At 37.0% G+C, this 19,875-nt stretch overlaps 1 pseudogene; it reads right to left on the bottom strand.

Annotated features, from left to right (window-relative positions):
• Nucleotides 1-1,921: 1,921 nt before the first annotated feature.
• The window catches only part of LOC129034522 (cathepsin B-like), an 87,182-nt pseudogene continuing 69,228 nt past the window's right edge, over nucleotides 1,922-19,875 (bottom strand).

Here is a 19,875-nt window from a genome sequence, read left to right on the forward strand (position 1 = left end):
ACCTATTAAACGTTTGTATGTCTTCTTTTGAGAAATGTCTATTCATGTCCTTTGTCCACTTTGTAATGGAATTATTTGGTATTTTACTATTGAGTTATCTGAGTTTCTTATATATTCTGCATATTAGTCCCTTGTTGAATGTCTAGTTTGCAAATATTTTCTCCCATTGAACAGTTTATCTCTTCACTCTGCTGATTGTTCTTTTTTTTTTTTTTTTTTGCTGTGCAGAAAGCTTTAAATTTAATATAATCTCATTTATCTATTTTTGTTTTTGTTATCTGTACTTTTGAGGTCTTAGTCATAAAATATTTGCCTAGACCAATCCCCTGAAGCATTTTTCCTAGGTTTCCTTCTAATAGTTTTATAGCTTCAGGTCTTACATTTAAATCTTTAATCAAACTTGCATTGAATGTTGTATATGGTGAGATATAGGGATCTAGTTTCATTCTTCTGCACATGGGTTTTCAATTTTCCCAGCACCATTTATTGAAAAGACCATTTTTCCCCAGTGCATGTCTTTCGTACATTTGTCAAAAATTAGCTGGGTGTAAATACGTGGCTTTACTTTTGGGTTCTCAATTCTGTTCCACTAGTGTATATGTCTTCTTTTATACTAATATCATGCTGTTTTGGTTACTATAGCTTTGTAATTCATTTTGAAGTCAGGTAGTGTAAAGCCTCCAACATTCTTCTTTTTTTCTCAGAATTGCTTTGCCTATTCTGGCTCCTTTATGGTTTCAAGCAAATTTTGGGATTTTTTTTTTATATTTCTGTGAAAAATAGCATTGGTAGTTTGATAGGGATTGCACTGAATCTGCAGATTGCATTGAGCAGTATAGTCACCTTAATAATATTAATTATTCTGATCCATGAACATGGGATGTATTTCCCTTTGTTTGTGTCATCTTCAACATCTTTCAGTAGGGTTGTGTGGTTTTTCTTATAGATATCTTCACCTCCTTGGTAAAATGTATTCTTGGGTATTTTTTTTTTAGCTACTGAAAATGAGATTGCATTCTTTATTTTTTTCTGAAGGAGAAAGATTTTATTGCCACAGACATGTATTATTAACTTGACAGAGTTAAGCAGTAATTAAAAAAAAAAAGTAAAAGCTGATTTCTCTGAAACTAGTTAGTTTCATTGTGGTCAGCCGGTCAGCAGGTCAGAAGCAAATTATAACCACTCAGTTTTGCTTTAAGCCACAACATTAGGAGGCAATCTGCAAAACTAGTATAGTTTCTTCAACTATTAAACTTGTTCATTCACATGATTGGCTGAGGTGCACAAAAATAAAACTCCTATTAAAAAAGAATCATGCCAGGGACAAGACCAGAGATAGTTTCTGACATTGCAAAGCTTGATAGTTGCAGAGGCCCTAGGAGAATGTGACTTTCTCCAAAGGGCTACCATACCATCATGTCTCCTCTGAACTTGTCACAAATGTGGAAAGCTACTTGCTTAGAGGTACTACTCACAGAGGGGAATTTGTCATCTCGTTACAAACTCCACTTTCCATTACTGGGTCTCTGTCTTGCTCTCTAAAGATGAATAGGTAGGGGAGGCGGAGGCGGAGTTGGGGAATGCAGCCAGAGCCAGGGCAGCAGGCACTACATACAGTACTAGTCTTTGGGAAAAAACACATGGTGCTTGCAGCAGTGGCTTATGTGGTCTAACTGTCTGCACTATGGCTGTCAGTCCACTGAATGGGCTGGGAGGTATCTAGGATTTGGTGTGTGTTATTGGAAGATAGCTCTGATGGGTCATGAATAGGTTAGGCCCAATCCAGTTCAGGCCATGTCTAAAACTTGTATCTTATGTGAACTCAAAAAATAAAACACACTTCTACCTCCATGTCATCCCCATCCCTGACTATATTCAAGGAAAAACTCCCCCAGGAATGGCCAGCCAGGCCTACAGCAGATTAGATCTTTTCCCAGTACTGCTCAGTGTGTGGAATTTCAGCCACCACTTCAGATTCAATTCCATAGTGATCTTGTCCTCTGAGAATTTTAAAGAAGTTATTGTCACAGATAATGGCCTTCAGCTCCATCCATGTCCCTGCAAAGAATGTTATCTTGTTCACTTTTATGGCTGTATGGTATTCCATACATGTGTATATGTACCACATTTTCTTTATCCAGTCTATCATTGATAGACATGTAAGTGGAAGTTAAATGATGAGAACACATGGACACATACTGGGGCCTGTTGCAGGGAGGAGAGTGGGAGGAGGGAGGAAATCAGGAAAAATAACTAATGGGTACTAGGCTTAATATCTGAGTGATGCAATAATCGGCACAACAAACCCCCATGACACAAGTGTACCTATGTAACAAACCTGCACATATACCCTTGAACTTAAAATAAAAGTTTAAAACTAAGGAAGCCATTATCACCCCAGTCCCTATTCCAGGATTTACAACCAGCCAGTAGGACGTGCTGTTCTCCACTTTGCAGCCCAGGATGCAGATGGCATGGCCTCCATCATCTCTCCAGTGACGCCTTGATATTCTTTGAACTTGTACATCAGGAAGTCCAAATACACAGAGAAGGCTTCCTCCACTTAGTCATTTTTGTAGATGTTGGTCATGATGTCCTTTGTGCTATCGGAGATACTGTAAGAACTGCATCCATAGTGCTTGTCCTATTTGTAGGTCTGGCCAGGCTCACAGGTCATGCTACACTTGGGGGAGTCTCCCGTTCACACGTATGGAGCCATGGATGTGGTACTTACAGGGAAGGAGGGATGGGAAAAGTCTGCAACCTACATGAGAGTCATAGAGGCCACCAGAAACCAGGCCTTTTCTTGTCCAGAAGTTCCAACCTTCATTGGGCTAACCACCATTGCAGCCATCCCCACACAAACAGGTGAGCTTGTCCTCCACAGACACCTCCACATGATTCCCTCCCTGAGCTCCCCCTACATTGGAGTGGATGCAGATCCAGTCAGAGATGGCTTCCAAAGCCCCCAAAGCCCAGCAAAAACCATAGGAGCCCTGGTCCCTGATCTCTCTGAGGTCAGTCTGGCCACTGTTCCTATGGATCAAAGCTTTCAGGCAGATTTATGTCCTAGCAAACTTAACTCTCTGGGGTAGCTTGGATCTGCCCGGGAAGGTACCACATGGCCTCCTCAGGTAGCTCACTCCATTTTGTGGAAGTTGTGCCCGGCCTGCTGCGTGGTGTTTGGTTTGTTGATATAGTTGACTAGTTCTTTGGACAGGGGATGCAAATAAGTTCTGCTTCCTGCACTGGCCAGCACCAGCAGGCAGCAGAAAGAGGCCAAGGGTCGCCTCAAGTCTGAAGATGGATCTTGGATCCACCTTTCTGAGTTTATGGATTCATCAAGATGAACGCACCTCAGCTACATTCTCCTCTGACAGGAGGTACTGCGGGATCAGTTTTTCCAGGATACCAAATGGTGCTAGGTCTTCCTTTGAACCCAACAGTGTTTGTTTTCTGGTGCATGTGGGGGTCTCTGTTAGGTCAGGTAGAGGAATGTGAGGGTTGGGCTATAGTCGTTCTCCCAGCACAAGCCTGTTAGCTTCCTCAGTCAGTGTAGAAGCCCAGGTGCAGGGCATGTCCTCCTTCTCCACATGCCCTATCTAATCGCCCATTCTCTACTCTTGCGTTTTTTATTTATTTCTCAGCCAGTTTATTATGGGTTCATAGAAATGCTGCTAATTTTTGTATGTTGATTTTGTATCCTGTAATTTCAATAAATTTATTAATCAGATCTAATAGTTTTTTGGTGGAGTCTTTAGGTTTTTCTAGATGGAAAATCATATCATCAGCAAAGAGGGACAATTTGACTTCGTCTTTTCCAATTTGGATGCCATATATATATATATATATATGTATGTGTATATATATATGTGTGTCTGTATGTGTGTGTCTGTGTGTGTGTGTGTATATATATATATAAAAATATGTATATATGTATATATGTCTATTTTTTCCTCCTGCCTGGTTGCTCTGCTCTGGCTAGGACCTCCAGTACTATGTTGAATAGGAGTGATGAAAGCAGGCATTCTTGTCTTATTTCATCTCTTAGAAAAAAGGCTTTCAGCTTTTCCCCATCAGTTTGAGGTCAGCTGTGGTTTTGTCATACATGGTCTTTATTGGATTGAGGTATGTATCTTTAATACCTAGGTTGTTGAGGGTTTTTATCATAAAAGTATGTTGAATTTTATCAAGTGCTTTCTCTGCATCTATTGAGATTATTATATGTCTTTTGTTCTTCATTCTGTTGATGTGACATATCACATTTATTGATTGACGTAAGTTAAATCATCTTTGCCTCCCTGGGATAAATCCCACATGATGATGGTATAGTATTTTTTTCATGTGCTGTTGTATTCTGTTTGCTAGTATTTCACTCTGTGAAGCAAACATTGCCCCAATACTAAAACCAGACAAGGACACAATAAAAATAATAAAAAAAAACCCTGCAGACAAGAAAATATCCTGACAAACTTAGGTGCAAAAATGTTCAACAAAATACTAGCAAACAGAATACAATAGCACATGAAAAAAATACTATACCATCATTTTGTTTTTGCTGTATTTTATAGGTTTTGTATGTTGTGTTTTGATTTTCATTTGTTTCCAGGCTTCTTTTTCATATTCTTCTTAATTTCTTCCTTGACCAAATTGCCATTCAGGAGCATCTTGTCTAATTTTCATGCATTTGCACAACTTCCCAGTTCTTTTTATAGATTTATAGTTTTATTCCATTGTAGTTCGAGAAGACACTTGATATGATTTCAATTTTTAAAAATATTTTAAGAACTATTTTGTGTCCTAACATATTATCTATCTTGGAGAGTGTTCCATGTGATGATTATGAGAATGTGTATTCTGTAGCTATTGAATAAAATGTTCTGTAAAAGTCTGTTAGGTCCATTTGGTTTAGTGTGTAGTTTAATTCTAACATTTCTTTGTTAATTTTCTCTCTAGATGGTCTGTCTCATGCTGAAAATGGAGTGCTGAAGTCCCCAACTATTATTGTATTGGAGCCTATGTCTCTCTTTAGATCTAATAATATTTCCTTTATTTATCTGGGTGTTCCTTTGCTGCGTGCATAGATTCTCAGAATGGTCATATTCTCTTGCTGAACTGATCCTTTTATCATCACGTAATATCATCTTCTTTGTCTCATTTTACTGTTTTTGATGTCAAGTCTGTTTTATTTGATATAACTACTCCGGCTCACTTTGAGTTTCCATTAACACGGAATTTTTAAAATATCCCTTTATTTTCAGTCTGTGTGTATCTTTAAAAGTGATATGAGTTTCTTATAAGCAGCATATAATCCTGTCGTTGATATGGTATGGCTCTGTGTCCCCACCCAAATTTCATCTTGAATTTTAATCCCCACATGTCAAGGGAGGAGCCTGGTGGGAGGAGATTGAATGATGGAGGCAGTTTTCTGCATACTGTTCTCATGATAGTGAGTGAGTTCTCACAAGATCTGATGGTTTGATAAGTGTTGGGCATTTCCTCCTTCACATGCTCTCTCTCTCCTGCTGCCTTATGAAGAAGGTGCCTGCTTCCCCTTCCACTATGATTGTAAGTTTCCTGAGGCTTTTCCAGCCATGCAGAATTCTTTCCTTTGTAAATTACCCAGTCTCTGGGAAGTTCTATACAGCAGGGTGAAAACGGAAAAATACAGTCACTTTTTATCCATTCAGCCAGTCTGTATCTGTTAATCAGAAGTTTCATTCATTTATATTCAAGATTGTTGTTAATATGTGATTGGCATTGGGTGCCAGGATAGCGTATTTCTATCATTGTGTTAATTAATTTCTGGTTGTTTTGTATATATTTTTTCTTCTCTTTCTCTCTTATTGTTTATAATTGTGATTTAGTGGTTTTCTGTAGTGGCAATATTTGAGTCTTTTATTTGTCTGTTTTCTCTACCAGTTGATTTTACATTTGTGTGTGTTTTCATGATGATAGGTGTTAATCTTTTGCTTCCAGGTATAGGACACCCTTAAGCACTTATTGTAGTGCTGGTGTAATGGTGATGAATTCTCGGCACTTTTGCTTTTCCAGGAAAGACTTTATTTCTCCTTCATTTATGAAGGATAACTTTGCTAGGTATAATATCCTTGGCTGACAGTTTTGTTTTGCTTCTTACATCTCTTATATCATCTCATTCTCTCCCAGCCTGTAAAATTTCTGCTGAGAAATCTGCTGTTAGTCTGATGGAGGGTTTCTTCATAAGTGACTAGATGCTTTCTCCTGCTGTTTGTAGAATGTTCTCTTTGTCTTTCATATTTGGCAGTTTGACTATAATGTGCAATGGAGAAGACTTTTATGAATTTTATCTATTTGGCTATCATTTAGCCTCCTATATCTGAATATCTAATTATCTTGCTAGACTTGGGAAGTTTTGATCTCTTATTTCATTAGATTGGTTTTCTAACCCTTTTGTTTACTCTTCACCTTCTGGGACTCTGAATATTTGAATATTTTGCTGCTTTATGGTGTCCTACACGTAAATACTCTTTGCTCATTCTCTTTTATTCTTTTGTCTTTACTTTCACCTGACTGGGTTGTTTCAAAGGAACTGTTTTCACATTCTCTATGATTCTTTTTTTATGCTTAGTCTATTGTTGATGCTTTTGAATGCATTTTGTGTTTTGTTTAATGAATTCTCCAATTCCATATTTTTAAAAGATATCTATCTCTTTGGTAAATCTCTTATTCATATCCTGATTCCTTTTTAGTTTATTTGTATTGTTTTTCAGCTTTCTTTTTTATCTCACTCTGCTTCTTTAACACCAATATTTCTGATTCTTTTTCCAGAATTTTATAAATTTCTTTTTGATTGAGATCTGTTGGTGGAGAATTATTGTGTTCCTCTAGAAATGACATACCTCCTTGTTTTTTCGTGTTTCCTGTATACTCACATTGATATCTCTGCATCTGGTTTATGAGTCTTTTGTTCCAATATTTTTTTCTGAATTTGCTTTTGTATGGGAGGACTTTTTCCTGAAGATGAGTCTATCGTGTTTGTTGGGTACAGCATGTTGGCTTTGATTCTGGGTGTACTTTGTAGTGCAGTCTCTGTATGATTTCTTTGGCTGTAAACAGCATCATATGATGTCTGTGAGTTACTTGATGGCTTAGGGTTGGTTGTTTGTTAGTAGAGGCTGTGGTGAAGTTGCTGGGAACTAGGATGCCAGGTGGGCCAGTTTTGGGACCCCAGTGGTGGCAGCCATGTGCATGCCTGTCTTTGGGTGTCAGGGTGGTGTATGCCAGCACTTGTGTTAGCAGGTCCAGATAGGCCAATTCTAGGGCAACAAAGTGGCTTGCTCAATTGCCAGGAATACCAGTGGTGGGCCAAGCACCCGAAAGAGTTCTTGGATCCCTGGGAAGCAGGTGTGGTATGGGCAATGACAGTAGCAGTGTTAGGACAACCCTCTGGGACCCAAATTGTCCATGCTGGTGTTGGTGATGGTTGTGACAGGCTAGGAAGGCCAGTCCTTAGACCTACTGGTAGTCCATGCAGGTAAGTACCAAATATGGTGGTAGCAACTATTTGGGTAAACCCAACTCCAGTCACTGGAAGGAGTATTCAGGTGCCAAGAGTGGACTAGGCTGGTGGTCTCTAGGCCCCCAGATGTCTTGCTCATGTATTGTGATGGAGGGAGCTAGACAGCTAGATTGAGTGGATCTCTCCTAACTCCTCCCTCCCCACTTCCTAGTGGTGTATGCAGGAGCTGGCTGTAGTAGGCAGGGGCAGAGAAATATCCAGGCCCTTTGGCAGAATGAGCAGTAGCAACACTGAAGCTCTGCCACTGAGGAATGCAGGGTTGCTTTAAGCTATAGGCAGTGGTTTGGTGTGGAGGGAGGGCACATTCTTTGCTTATACTTGAGCTCTCAGTAGCCCACAGTAGTGGCAGCAGCTGTAGGCAGTAGAATTTCCTCTAAGGCATGTCAAAATCTTTGGCTGCCTCTCTGTTAGGAGAGGCAGGGTCGCTACCAGTAGTTCCCACCTCACCCCTTGCTGTTGCAGCTGTGGGCAGGGAATGTCAGTGAGGCTCCAGTAATGTGGAAGTACAGGGACAGTTTGGCCCCAAGGTAGGATGTAGTCTGATGATGGCTGAGCTCTCAAGATGGCAGCATGCTGTAGCTTCTATTTTTTTTTTTTTTTTTTTTTTTTTGAGACAGAGTCTTGCTCTATCACCCAGGCTGGAGTACAGTGGCAAGATCTTGACTCATTACAACCTCTGCCTCCCAGGTTCAAGCAATTTTCCTGCCTCAGCCTCCCAAGTAGCTGGGATTACAGGCACACAACACCATGCCCAGCTAACTTTTTGTATTTTTTTTAGTAGAGACGGGGTTTCACCATGCTGGCCAGGTCTCGAACTCCTGACCTTGTGATCTGCCTGCCTCGGCCTCCGAAAGTTCTGGGATTACAGGCGTGAGCCACCATGCCCAGCACATGCTGTAGCTTCTTAAAGCTCAGGGGTTTGTTGGACCTGTTGTGAACTCTCTCGGGGGCAATGTCATTTATGGTCTCCAGGCAACTCCCTATGTTAATCTCAGGTCTCTTGAGGGTCCAGGGCCTCTCTCATTGCTAGAATCGCATGAGTCCACAGTGAGAATTTGGACCACTGGGGCCTTTCCCTTACCATTTTTCTGCATTCTCTAATGCAGAGAACCTCCGAACCTGGAGAACCTAAACTCTCCAGGTTTTCAGCCAATCCCAGCCTTGCAGGATGCCTTGCTTTCCTCTCCTTCTCTGCTTTTGGTGTTTCCTGTCACTTCTATGTTACATTCTAATGTTCTATGATAAATGATCTATTCAAAGTACAATTATCTACTCATTATTTTGGTTCTTTGTAGAAGAAGCAAGTATCAGATACAGCTAGTCAGTCATCTTGAGGCTTTCCCACCTATAAAACATAGTTAATAAAGGTAAATCAAACAAAAAGAGGAAAAATCTAAACAACACAAAAGCGGACACTAAAGTAAAGGGGAAAAAACCAAATCATCATCATCATCATCATGAAATGAAGCAAAACAATCACAAAACTACTTAGAACAGAAATAAGATGGTCAAAATTTATCAGTTATCAAAATAAATGATAATATACATATACGTTAAAGGTAAAAAGGATCATCAGAGTTAATGAATAAACCATATATATACTATTTCAAGGCAGATATAAAAACCTAGAAGCACTGAAAGGTTGAACATTTTTTTAAAAAAAGGAAAAAAAATGCCATTTTTCTCAGTCTTTGCAGACGTGTCCCATGCTAGGGAACTTCTTTACTAAGTAATAGGACATGTTCTGAAACTTTGGAGCAGCTCATGAGAAAAGCTTAAGGTTTTCTCAGTTCTTTTCTGAACATTTTTCCTGTCTAGACGTACATGTGGCTTTTCTAATACCTTGTATATATGGTTGCTTTTAATTATCTTGGAACTCCCAAAGAGCTTCATGTGTGCCACTCCTTGTGGCTTCACATGGTCTAATGTATATCTCCACCAATGATACCTTTTCCTACGTGTCTGTGGATCTTCTTTTCCCTATAGCTTTTATGAACAAATCCCATTGCATTCAACCACTTTGTGTTACCTGACCTCTGAGAGAGGCAAAACATAGACCAGTCCTTTAAGCATCCAAGACAGATGAGAACTTTGCCAATAATGTCCCCTGTGCTGCCTCCAGTTCAAGGATGGGAACTGGGAACTGGGCTTCTGTGTCTTCCAGACAAAGACCATGCTGTATAGAGGAAGGGGTAGGGCAAAAGTAAGTGAAAATACCATAAATTTCCCTTCTATTTTGAGTGTGGCTGTCTCTTGATTGGCCATTCCCTTGGTTGCTGTGTATCTCTGACTGTTTTCCAGAGCTCCCACTAGGTGGCTTTGCTATGGATCATTTCTTTTTATAATTACTATTATACTTTAAGTTCTAGGGTACATGTGCACAATGTGCAGGTTTGTTACATATGTATACATGTGCCATGTTGGTGTGCTGCACCCGTTAACTGTTCATTTACATTAGGTATATCTCCTAATGCTATCCCTTCCCTTCCCCCAACCCCACAACAGGCCCCGGTGTGTGATGTTTCCCACCCTGTGTCCAGGTGTTCTCATTGTTCAGTTCCCACCTATGAGTAAGAACATGCAGTGTTTGGTTTTCTGTCCTTGCGATTGTTTGCTCAGAATGATGGTTTCCAGCTTCATCGGTGTCCCTACAAAGGACATGAACTCATCCTTTTTTATGGCTGCATAGTATTCCATGGTGTATATGTGCCACATTTTCTTAATCCAGTCTATCATGCTGTGGATCTTGTACTGTCTTCCAGAGTTCCCATAAGGGAGCTCCTTCAAGCCAGCTGGCTCATATATTAGGCAGCTTTTGCTTGCTGTCTGATTTCTCTGTTGAGGGGAAAGGGCTTGGAGCTTTCTAGTTTGCCATTTTTAATCTGGTCCTTCTAACATATAAGTTTTATAAGTTAAGGGAATTGGATTGTTTTATCACCACTGTACACTCAGTCCCTAGAGTAGTGTCTGTAAATAGTGGACATGATATAACTATTAATTGAGCACATTCTCAACTTTCTGCCTTATATCTAATCATAACATCAACTTATTTTATTTAATTTTAATAATTTAAAAAATAACTATCTAATCTATTCTGTCAGTAGTTAGTCCTATGAATCAGAAGTTATATATATTTTGATATTGATGGTGTTAAAAGAAATATTTGTAAGAAGAGAGTACCACAGAGATAAGCATGGATTGTGCCTTAAAGAATTATGTATAGCATAAAAATTGGTTATATTTTGTTCTGTAAGAGGTGGAAAGCTATCAAATGTTTTTAACCAAAATAATGACATGCTCACACTGCTGGTAGTTGTTGATTGGCATTGTCAGGAAAGTATTAAAATATCAATTTACTCAGAATTTCTGCAGGTATTATATATATGTTACCCATATATCCAGGGTATCTAATAATAAATTTACTTTAGAAAAAAATGTTTCTGCAAGAAGAATTTTAGTTGTACAAAACAAGAGGATTTGAACTTAATTACAATATACTTCCAAAGATTCAGAAAAAAGAAATAAACTTAATACTCATCTGCTAACTCCAGCTTTCTTATTATTAATTTTTGCATGGAATATTTTGCCTAATCTTTTAACTTATCTGTGTCTTGTATTTAAATTATTTGCATTCCTTCAAATATTTCTGAGCTTTGTTCTGGAATGTAGTTGAGTTAATTAAAAGCAATTTGAACCTTTCAAGGCATATTTTTAAAATAATTTCAACTTTTATTATAGTTTCAGTGGGTACATGTGCAGGTTTGTTACATGGGTATATTGTGTGATGCTGAGGTTTGGGGCATGGATCTAGTCACGTAGATAGTGAGCACAGTGCCCAATAAACAGTTTTTCAGCCCATGTCCTCCTTTCCTCCCCGCTCTAGTAGTCCATAGTATCTACTGTTCCTATATTTATGTTCATGTGTACTCAATATTTAGTTCTCACTTATAAGTGAGAACATGGAGTATTTGGTTTTCTGTTGCTGCATTAATCCATTTAAAATTATGGCCTCCAGCTGCATCCATGTTGCTATGGAGGACATGAATTTGCAAAGGACATGAACAGACACTTCTCAAAAGAAGACATACAAGCAGCCAACAAATATATGAAAACAATGCTCATTATCACTAATCATCAGAGAAATGCAAATCAAAGCCACAGTAAGATACCATCTTGTACCAGTCAAGACACATTTTTAACCTTTTTTAGGGGAGTTCAGGATAGCTTTTTATCTAGAGCTCACATGGCCCCATTAAAGAAGCATTAATATTTTGTAGACTCGAGTTGAAACCTTGTGTATTAAGAGCTCTTTTCATTTTGGGCTGGTGGGAATGTGAATGATCTTTGATCCTGTATAATTTACAGGGATTATTCTACTTGATATTATATAAATTCCAGGGATTGTTCTATGTCCGGTACTGAGTTCCATGAACTTATTACTCAGCTGTAGAATTTGGGGGAAACACTGCATGTCTCCACAGTTCTCTCTTTGCCTCCCACTGTTTGGTCTCTGGCCTGTGAATTCTAGCCCTCTTGATTTCCCTGAGCTCTGAAGTTCCTCAACTAAGAAATACAGCCAGCATCTATTTAAGTTTCCTTGTGTTTTTTTCCTAGAAATTGCCTTTGGTCGGTAAGATGGAGCAATCATATGGTTCCACTTGCGTGTTATTTTTCTCTCAGTTCTCAATGCCATGCCTTGTGTGTGATCCAAAATACAAGAATATTTACTTCATGTATTTTATGTATTTTATGTATTTTTTTTTAATTCTTTAAGGTGGAAGAGTAAACTTGGTCCCTGACACTTTATCATGATAAGAGGTGGTAAGTTCAGGAAAACTTAGAATTGGCAAATGGTATATGGGAAAGGTAGAGACTGATTTCAAAATGTTTAGGAAGAAAAATCAATAAAAATCGATTGTTTAATCTGACGTAGGTTGTGAGTGTGGGAAAACAACCTAGAACAACCAACTTGTTACAGTTTTCATGGTCAATATTCTTGTCCCTTTCTTTAACTGTCTCTGTTTCCTATTGCCCAGTAGTCTATTTATTCTCTAGTTTTTATTTGACATGGATGTATAAATGCATTCCACTAATTATTTATTTTACATGTAAGTCTGCCCTCCAACATGCACCTCTAGGCCACAATTATATCTAATCACCCTTTGAATATATTTTGATATATTAATATTATAGGCTATTTTCACTGTATTTTGTAATAGGAAAAATATCCAGTGAGACAACATATTGACCATATTAATGAACCAGGACATTTTATGTGATAGAAAAATCTCCTACTGTTCTCTATCATCTTCAATATATACATTTCAGAATAAATTTATATTGTTGCGGTGAATTCTGAATAAACAAAATAGTCACTTATTGATTTAGGTATGAAACTGTTATTTGGAATCAAATGTTGAGACCTACTGATATTGAAATAAGGAGGACCTTATCTTGTTCTACAAATATAAGTTAAAATTTAAAAGATGACTTCTATCTATTTAAATAATTGCATTTTGGGATGCCACTATAGGGATACAAAGGAAGCAGAAACAAACACATAGAGGAAAAATAATTTTTAATAGATTTATAAAACATTTTTCTCAGTATAAAAATCTTCCTGAAACTGGAATAACACTTTCCCAAATTCTATTCTCCAGGGATGAAATAAATTCCAAGTGGGACTAAGATATGAAAATACAATGATGAATGGTTATTTATTGTGAATCAACAAATGTTGATTTGTATTTGTAACAAAAGTTGTTTGTTTTCAAATTTAATTAATCTTAGAAAATTAGTGTCTGATTTTATATTGTACTCTAAATTCATATTGAAATCTTATTCTTCATAAAGAATGATTAGGTAGGGAACAAATATGAGCTTTGCCTCCCAACTTGAAATTCTTGATCTTTTCATGCATATATTAAAAAACTGTTAAGTTTTTGTTTCAGGTTAACAAATAGATGGAATGGCATCTTATTCAGTGATAATATGTGAGTGTTTTATTGCTAAGGAAATGGAATGCCACCCTGGTTGCCTTCCAAAACCCCAAATTTGGGAGCACTTACTATGTCCAGTACTGACAAGGTCGAAAATAAGAACACTTGGACTTAGAAACAAGGAAAAAGTAAAAACAAAATAAAAACAAAACTCTCATACTGGTATAGTACTCTAATGAGCTGCAGAACTCCGTGCTGACTTCAGGTGCCACCAGAATTAGAAACTAGATATCGCTTACCTCTGTTTAAAAAAAAAAAATAGCTGAAGACTGACTGCAACTAAATATGCTTAACTTTCAACCTTCTCTGTAATAAATAGAAGAAGTATCAATTATGCATAACTAGGTAATACAATAATGATTTTGAGATAGGGCTTGCTCATGTTGGCATTTTCTGAATTGATTATATTATTTACATTTTTGGATAAATTTTCATTGCCATATAAATTATCAAAGTAAACAACATACGAAAGGTTTCTAAACTTAAAGATAATAAACTGTTAGAAGAACTAGCACACTGCTCATTCACTATACTTTTTATATGAAAAACATGTATGTGAAAACATAAATTGAATATAGATTACTTACATGTGAATAGAGAGAATTGTTACAGATTGCATGTATGTGTTCTTCCACATTTAATATGTTGAAATCCTAACCCTCAGTGGGATGGAATTAGGACGGAGATCTTTTGGGAGGTAACTAGGTCATGAGGGTGGATCCTTTACAATGAGATTAGTGCCCTTATAAAGAAAACTATTAGAGCAAGTAAGGGAGTACTTGCTTCTGATTTCTTCTCTCCATCCTGTGAAGATACAATGAGTATCTGCAGAGAAAGAACAGAGCCCTCACCTGACACTGAATCTGCCAACACTTTGATCTTGAACTTCCCAGCTCCCAATGCTGTGAGAAATAAATCTTTGTGAAGTCACACATAGCAGCCCGAACAGCTGAGTACAATAATTATTGATACTGGGATAAACGTGTATGTCTATATATGTCTGTCTGTATGTATATAAATGTGTTTATGTATTTATATCACACATTTATTCACACTATGACTTGGATACCCAGCAACAATGTAGCTTTTTTATTTTGTCTATAACTATTATAGATGTCCTTACCTTCCATATACAGAAAGAATAATCTCACAATCTCATCAACTAACATTAGGCTGGCAATAATAACATAAATAGTGACTTTAAGTAATGTTCGGCCTCTCTAACTAAAAATGCTTGATCTTTAATAGTTCTCCTCATGTCCTGCACTTATCTAAGATAGTTCCTTTGCATCTGGTGTTTGGGTGAGGCTCTGTAACTTGGTGGTGTTTGAAAAGAGTGCTTAGATCCTCTGTGGCGTTTTCTTGTTCCGCTAATCTTTAAGGTAACGTTCCTTATTCAGCAGCTCACTGTGTGTTTTTCTAGCATTTGGTGATTTAGTTAGGAGGTGATATGATCATGTGTTGTTTAGATTTGTCAGAGCCCATGGTTTCTAATTCACCCACTCTCATTTACGAGGTAGTTGGCGTCAGGGAATCTATTATATCTGCTAGTGACTCACGTTGGTGCAGAAGGTAACTCAGGAAAACTAAATATCTCTGTGACCAAGCTGAACTTTCCAGCTTATTTGGAATGACCTCATACTGGTCCATCCAGAGAAACGTTCATCCCAGTTATAACACATTCCACAGCTGCACATTTTTATCAAGATAAATTTTATTGAGCGAGGGCGGTGGCTCACGCCTGTAATCCCAGCACTTTGGAAGGCCGAGGCAGGCGGATCACGAGGTCAGGAGATTAAGACTATCCTGACTAACACGGTGAAACCCCGTCTCTACTAAAAATACAAAAAAATTAGCCAGGCGTGGTGGCGGGCGCCTGTAGTCCCAGCTACTCCGGAGGCTGAAGCAGGAGAATGGCGTGAACCCGAGAGGCGGAGCTTGCCATGAGCCGAGATCGCTCCACTGCACTCCAGCCTGGGCGACAGAGTGACACTCTGTCTCAAAATAATAATAATAATAATAAATAATTAAAATATTATATTTTTGCATAAATTTTTACTGCCATAAATTATCATTTTACTCTGATTTAATAATTTAATAATTTTAATGATTAAATTTAGAATTTCACAGTTGTACTATCTTAAAGTTTCATAATACCCCCTCTAATTATTAAATATATAATAGAATGTACATTAAACTTTCCAGATAATGTAATGTGCGGAACTTTTAGCACTGTCCCTATAATGTAATGCCTCATAACATAAAGCGACAGTAGTCATAGTCTACACTAGGGAGAAAATTCTATTATTACAGTTGTACTCATTTTCTAATGTTCTGTAACAAATTACTGCAACTTAGAACCATAACATAATACCCATCTATTATCTCACAGTACTGTAGGTCCAGGCGTGGCATGGTTCATTTCTTTCATCAGAGTTTCTAAAGGCTAGAATCAAAGTGGCAGAGGGCCTATGTTCTCATCTGCAGCTCAGGGTCTACTTCCAAGTTCACATAGTTTGGTAGGTTCCAGTTCTTTGCAATAGTAAGAAGTTTCTGCAGTTGTAAGACAGTTTTCAACTGTCAGTCAGAGGATGTTCTGATCTTCTTGAAGTTGCCTATGTTCCTTATGATATGACCTTCTTCATCTTCAGAACCAGCCTAGGAAAATACCCTTCATGTTGATCTTCTTCATGCTTCAAATCTCTTTGCTAAGCAGAGCTCAGTCAATTTTAAGGACATACCTGATTAGCTCAGGTCCACTCAAGAGAATCTTCTTTCCTTAAGTCAACTGTGTTAAAATAACCTAATCAAAGGGCTGACTATGCCATTATATATAGTTCATAACCACACTCAAGATACAATGATAACTGAGGGTCATTACAGAATTATACTCTGATAGTGAATCATCATGACCTTTAATATGTTTAAACAAAAGTTAAAAGAATTTAGGAAGTAGATTTTCCTCTCTTAAGAATGGCTGTTTTTCCAATGTATAATCTTGTTGCCTGATCTTATTTTTAATATCAGAAGCTGAATATTAGTAACTTTATTTTTTTTTTCTGATGTAGTGTTTGTACTTGTTTTTTTCTTTAACTTCTCCTCTCCCAAAATATCTACATGGGTTACTCCCTCACTTTATTCTGGTATCTGATCAATTTCCATCTTATCAGAAATACTCTTTTTCATCTCCTAATATTAACAGCATCATGAACTCAATTCTGTATTTCTAATTTTCAAAAAATATATACCATTTACATGTTATGTAATTTATATGTATTTGTTTATGTCTTGTATTTCCTATTGAGAGAAAATGGATTGTTTGTTTGTTTAATTGCTTGATATCTCAAGTGCGGAAAAGTTTCTGGCACATCATAAGATATAATAAACATCTATTCTTCCTGTTGCTTTATGATGTTATGTATTAGAATTAAAACACTTTCTATTTTTTTTCTTCACATGGTTTAAGATTGTGCTTACTTTTTCAAAAAGCAATGTTGAGATTTTTACAACACTAAAACCAATGTTTAAGAAACAGAAAAATGTATGTCTTTTTTTAGCAACCAACAAGAAATTTTAGACAATTGATACAATGAGAAATAAGACTATTTACCAAAAAGATGACAGTTATTTTCTTAAAACAGCTTTGCTAATTAGTTTGTAGAATATAACTCAATCATTTCATTGATTTCTCCACCTTCATAATTATATTAACTATTTTGCATTTATGAAATGGAACAAATTATGTGTGTGTTTTTTAATGAAACATAATTACTTAAATAATTAAACAATTCATTATTTAATAATGTTGAATCTTTGAAATCTATTGACAATACACAAAAGAAATTAAAGCCAGGTATGGCATTTTCATTTAGAAAATATAGTGCAACTTTGAATAAAACTCCTTTCTTAGGAAAATTGAGAACACCATAATTATGTTGCAAAATGATTAAATGAAGCAAAGAGATTTAGGTACTAGTTAATTCCTTTAGAAACTAGGTTTGTTTGTAAAACAATCTATTACACATTTATAACCCAATCCCCACCCAAAAGTGCTCTATGTATATTTCCAGATAATAGTTTTCTTCCTGAACATTTTATCATGCCTTTTATAACCATTTATATATTAATGTAATAAAGCATTTAAAAATATAAAGAAGATTTAAACAATAAGTAATGGATTACCAATCTTCTTTAGAAATTTAGCACACATTTAGTCTTGGTAATTTATCATGGTTTTCCTAAAAGTGAAATAGATGGGAAGCCCATTATCAGTACCAAAATATGTATTAGTGTATTAATTAGGATTAAGAGAGGTAGAAAGAGAGGGGAAGAGTAAAAGAGACAGGTGAAGAGAGAAAGAGATTTTTAGGAATTGGCGTACATGATTATGGTGACTTGGTAAGTTCAAAATCTGCAGATCAGGTAAGGAAGCTGGAGACTCAGAGAAAAGTTCCAGTTTTCAGCCAAAGGAAGTCTACTGGGAGAATTCCTTCTTGTTTAGGAAAGGTCATTCTTTGTACTGTTAGGAACTTCAACTGATTAGATGAGGCTCACTCACAGAAGAGAGTACCAAAACAGCATTACTAAAAGTCCATCAATATAAATATCAACCTCATCCCCAAAATACCTTCACAGAATTATCCAGAATAATGTTGGGCCAAATATCTATGTATTGTGGCCCAACGAAGTTGACATGTAAAATTAACTGCCACAAGGATCATCAAATATTAATAAAGGAATTGTAGTCAAAGTAGTTAAGCACATACAGGCAGTTAGTGGAGAAGCTGTGTTTAGAACCCAAGCCAGCTGGTCTTTCTTCCCCCAGGAGAGTGGAATTTCACTACACCTTCCTCTTCCTAAACATGGCATAGATATTACATTTAAAAAATAATGGGGAAATCTATGATTTCTTATTTAGTGAGTTCTAAACTATGTATCTAAAATGACATAAAATGTGAATATACATAATCAAAGAAAAGTGGCACAAGAACACCTATAATACTGAGCAGGTGGCAGAAGAGCTCATGGAAGTTAGATTTTACATGTAGCTGAACTCGCTACATGTAAAATGGAATTTCCACGGTAAATGCATCTTCTAGCTTAATTTAGTATGAGGGGTTGATGCGGAGGTCAAGCAGAGCTCTTGGATATTATCCTGCCAATTACTTCATCCTATTATTTTAATTCCTAAAATCAGGAACTATAATTCTCAGATAATCCCACAGAATGAATACATGATTGATTCACACCAAATGTTGTAACATGTTCAGTTAGATATGTACACAAGACAGAAGAATGTAAAAATAATAGCACTGGAGGCTAGGCGTGGTGGCTCACACCTGTAATCCCAGTACTTTGGGGGCCTGAGGTGGGTAGATTGACGGAGGTCAGGAGTTCGAGACCAGCCTGGCTAAAATGGTGAAACCCTGTCTCCACTAAAAATACAAAAATTAGCCAGATGTGGTGGCACATGCCTGTAGTCCCAGCTACTCAGGATGCTGAGGCAGGAGAATCGCTGGAACCCGGGAGGTGGAGGTTGCAGTGAGATGAGATCACACCACTGCACTCCAGCCTGGGCAACAGACCAAGACTCCATCTCCGAAAAATAACAATAATAATAATAATAATAATAGCACTGGAGCCATTAGTATGTTGATGTTACTTAAAATGCTGAGTGCACAATATTATCTAAAATAGATTATACAATGACAAGAAAATTAAGATGAGAAGTAATGTATGTGAAAAACCAATATTTAAGGAACTGATGGAAACCACTGATCAGGAAAGGAATCTGTAGAAAAAGGATGTACTCTTCATTGTAGAATATTTTAAAAGGTAATCAGAAAGACAAAAATAAGAAGTGGGAGAAAGCTTGGGGTAATTTTGGTCAGAAAGAAAATTAGTTAAAAGAAGAAGTAAAAGTTAGGTAAGTATTAAATCTTCTCTATTTTTGCTAGAATTAATTAAATGTATTAAGACAGTTAATTCTGGAGAGGAACAAACATAGTATCAGAAAGATATAGCAGAGTTTTTATATTTGTTTCATAACAAGAATGAAGTAAATCAGTAATGTATTTTTAGTAGAATTAAGAATGAACTGACAACCACAACTCCCAGCTGCCTCATTTGGAAGATCTCCACTTTACTTTGTAGATGTTGTAATGAGAACATGCTACATGAGAATGAATAAAGCATTAATTTCTGAGAAAGCGGCACCTTATGGAATCTTCTGGTGCTCAGTCTGCAGTAATCATTAAATGAGATCATGAGGATTTGGACTGAGGTGGTAATGGAAAGAGCCTGCAAGCTTGCAAA

Source organism: Pongo pygmaeus, chromosome 3, assembly GCF_028885625.2.
Source record: "Pongo pygmaeus isolate AG05252 chromosome 3, NHGRI_mPonPyg2-v2.0_pri, whole genome shotgun sequence".
NCBI lineage: Eukaryota > Metazoa > Chordata > Mammalia > Primates > Hominidae > Pongo > Pongo pygmaeus.